Source organism: Lissotriton vulgaris, chromosome 12 (assembly GCF_964263255.1).
Source record: "Lissotriton vulgaris chromosome 12, aLisVul1.2, whole genome shotgun sequence".
In the NCBI taxonomy this organism is placed as follows: domain Eukaryota; kingdom Metazoa; phylum Chordata; class Amphibia; order Caudata; family Salamandridae; genus Lissotriton; species Lissotriton vulgaris.
This window is the reverse complement of record NC_141700.1, coordinates 170,126,283-170,130,320: the sequence shown is the minus strand read 5'-3', so window position 1 is coordinate 170,130,320 and position 4,038 is coordinate 170,126,283. Positions and strand designations below refer to the sequence as shown.

General features: G+C 49.8%; 1 non-coding gene across 1 annotated transcript; it reads right to left on the bottom strand.

Annotated features, from left to right (window-relative positions):
* Positions 1–452: 452 nt before the first annotated feature.
* LOC147673778 (U4atac minor spliceosomal RNA) lies at positions 453–576 on the bottom strand. Its single transcript, XR_015303008.1, has one exon. It is a non-coding gene; the product is annotated as a U4atac minor spliceosomal RNA (small nuclear RNA).
* Positions 577–4,038: the final 3,462 nt, after the last annotated feature.

Genomic DNA, 4,038 nt, shown 5'->3' with positions numbered 1-4,038 from the left:
ATGAATTGAGTGAAGGAGGGCGATGAATTGAGTGAAGGAGGGCGATGAATTGAGTGAAGGAGGGCGATGAATTGAGTGAAGGAGGGCGATGGATTGAGTGAGGGAGGGCGATTGATTGAGTGAGGGAGGGCAATTGATTGAGTGAGGGAGGGCAATTGCAATAATCTACATATACACGGCATTCACACCTTCCTCCAAAAAGCGGACTGCGTGTGACACCCACAAGAGCGAAGAGTAACGAGGGTGCCGTGGGCAGTACAGCCCCCCGGACCCGCACAGCACGTCTGCAGAGCAGCCATACGGACACAGGGCCACACACTGCAGCATGGTACCGTGGAAGAAAGGGAGCCCAGGGTAGGCAGAGACCTAAAAACTGATCTTATTGCAGACTGACTACATCTACCACTGTAATCAAACAAACTTGTTTTCCGTTTTAACTTTGTGACAGAGGCGGTTCCAAAAATTACACCATGACAGGGCACAGCCCTGGTGATGCGAAAGTGTGGTCTGGTGCCAGCAGTATTGCCCTCGCTAGCCGCTCACTGGACAGTCACCCAACCCCAAGACATGGACGGATGGAGAGAGTGGGACAGTGCTCCTGCCCAGTGTAACTCATGTACCTCCTCAGTCATGGTGACCTTAGTCTGACGACGCGCATCACCCCGGCCTCCACTCTAGCACCCCTCCCTCCCACCGACCTCCCTTTATTTCTGTTTTAAAAAAACACACATTGTCTTGGGTTGTGTTAAAAAAGGGTGCACGTACCCATCATGCAATGCTTCACGTTGGTTTTATTATCTGCATGTCATTTGCATTTTGGGAAGAAAGTAAAACGATGACTCCTGAGGTTGAAATGTTGCAGTGTCTTTGTGGAACAGGCAGCCCAGCAGAGATGGGGCAAAGTCAGTGACTCGCTATGTGAAACCCGCATGGGTCTGGGGCAGTGACACACTAGGTGGTTGAAACTGAAAGACCCATGGGTCTGGGGAGGAGTCAGTGGCAGGCGATAGCCGCATTATGAGGAGAAAGTATAGGGCATGTAAACAGCAGGGAAGGCGTGGTTCTCCATCGAGGGTGAAAGAGAGTTACAGTGACTAATGGGCGCCACACTAGTTTTATAGACCTCTCTAGGATAAAAAAAAAAACTGAGCCGTCCTTTCCGATACTGGAAGGTCCAAATCGGCATTTTCATGTGGATTTTTACGGCAAGTGTATGAGTGAACTGACCAATCCGGGACTTGCTGGTTCCCCGCATTCTCTGCAGTAAATGCACCGACCCTCTGAGCTCTTTTTCACGGCATGTGGGTGACTGCCCTAGCCCAGCCTGACTGCCCAGAGGCTGCCTTCGGTCTGTTGACAATGCCCCAGTGCCCTGCACCCGCCCCATGGGATGTGTGTAAATAGCATTTGTCTGCCTGGAGGGGGCGGGGTTCGCGCTCTATAGCACATGCTGCCCCGGGTGGTGAATGCCCCGTGTCTGGGCACCCATGCTCGCTGGGCACCGGCCGCAGGGACGGGTGGTCGCCGACGCGAAGTCCAGTTATTCAGAGTAAGCGCATTACTTTGGTGCGATGTTTCTTTGCAGAAGCCCCCAGGGGCACGGTCACCCCATGGATGGACCCCTCTCTCCTCCTCATGGTCTCGTCCCACGCCCCGAGTGCGTGGAGAGGTGACAGTGGGCCATTGACGCGCCCCTCGCATAGCGCAACTCTCGCCTGTGCCCCACTCGAGGTTCATCATCTTGCAGACACTCACTGCACCTACGTTGATGATCCATCCCCTGGCACAGGCCTGTATGTTCATTAAGCACCATTTTCTGGCGCAGACTTATTTTATGCCCATTGAAGAATCACCTTGTTACATAAACTTATTTTGGGTATATAAAGGATTCATCTTCCTACGCTAAGTCTCACTACATCTGCCTTAAAATCCATCTTGGTTTCGCTGACTCCATTTATTTGCATTAGGATTTTTTTTTACCCAGTCTCAAATGTACCTGCTGCGAGGATTCATCTTCTTACAGATGCATACTCGTTGCCGCGCTGCCATTGGCGGACCCCTGAGGCAGGAAGCCAGGCAACGGGAGAGAAGACGTAGGCCGAGCCAGAAGAAAGAAGGAAGTCCCGCCTGCTGCTGGGCTATGATTGGCTGCCCGCCGGGATGAAGCAAAGAAGCCGAGTCCTCCCGCGGCCCGGGGCTCCCGTGAGCTACGGAGAGCCCCGGGGCCGCCCCAGAGAAGAGAAATCCTGCGTAGCCGGTGAGTGGGGTCCGGTGCTGGTGTGTGTGTGTGTGTGTATGTGTATGTGTGCGATTGCAGCGGCGGCGGCGGGGGGAGGGGGGTCTTTGTATGTGTGCGTGCATGTGTGTAGGTGCGCTGGTGTGTGTGTGGGGGGTCTCTGTGTGTGCGTGTAGGTGCGCTAGTGTGTGTGTAGGTGCGGGGGCAGGGGGGGTGTGCCTGTGTATGCATGTGGCTGTGTATGCGTGTGGCTGTGATGTGTGCATGCGTGAGTGTGGGTGCGCGTGCACGCAGCTGAATCCAGCCGGAGAGAAGCGCGTGGCAGTTTCTTGTCCTTCATTCCCCCGAGTCAGCTAGCTATAGTTCTCCACCTAGACCGCATCCTTCGGATGCGTGTTCCCAGGCTCGACCTAAAAATGACCTAACCTCAAAAATACACTATCTGGGAATTCCATTAGATAAGGATCTCTGAAAAATAACCCAGTTCTCCTATTTTGGTTTCTGTGATTGCCTCAAGAAAACACACTTTCGTAGACTGAAATTTTAACACTATTGACTCTAAGGGTTCAAAAGAAGAGTGCTTTAACCACATCGATGCTAGGCATTTTCCCCTGCTGTGCTGGGGAAGCTCCAAAATAATGGTTTCATGACTAGCTCAGCTCGTCATCAGTGTACCAGCAGTACACTGCATGACAAGCTGAGCTCGTCATGAGTGTCGAAGGTGTTAAAGTGTCTAGCACCAGTAATATATACTAAGGAGGTAATTGAATTCTTACTTCTGTTCATATATTAGAGAACCCCTTAAATAATCTAGTTGCCAAGATCGAGACGTCTCTCCAATTCTCTCTGAAGTCATTAATAGATGGCCACTGCAATGTTAATGTGACCACTTTCTGATATAACTCAAAACCATCTTGAAGAAACTGATGTATTGCCATGTTCAGACAATGCAAAGGATCTAACTGTGCACTTCCACACCTTATGGAGAAAGCAACCCAATGGCGAGAGTAAGACATTTGAGTGGCTTCTTTCCTAGATGTTGGGATAGTGACTGCTAACTCATGTAGAATATCCAAATTCTTTATCGCGAACCTTTCCATCTCCAAGCCATTAATTGGAAGTGCCGAAGTGCCATCAGAGATAACTGATGGAAAATCAACTGAGTTGGCCCGATGGGAAGTAAACATTCCTGCCCACCGTTCGTTTTCACAATCAGAGGGAACCAGAAGGAATATACCCAGGCTGGAGCAATAAGAATTATTCAAGTTCTCTCTGTCCTCTCCCTGATCAGAAATTTCGATATTAGAGGGAATGGGGAAAGGCATAAAGGGTTTTCTGAGGATAAGAATAGGTAGAGCATCCACATTCAACACTTTGTCATCCTTTACCCTGGAATAAAATTTGGCAAGAAGGGCGTTCTGCTGACCTGCAAATTTATCTCCAACTGGTGTTTCCATATTTGTGCAAATATCTGAAAACAATACAGGATTTAGATGTAAATTCTGCAAGGAAGGAAATACTCTGTGTGAGAAGTTGGCCCGATATGCAGCGTTCGCTATTCTAGCAACCACTATGCATCGGTCCAAACGACCCTTATGGTGATTGGTTGTAAGTCAACCTTAGACCAGCTATCCTAGTAGCGTGGATACGAGCAGTCTTCGGGCTAAACTCTAGAGGGCGTGTTAAGCCAGCTGTTATACCATCACATACCCCTTGAACACCAAGTGAAAGGACACCACACAAGTGTTATGAAAATAAACAGTATATTTATTAAGAATCACAACAGCCCTGGACTCTTTATG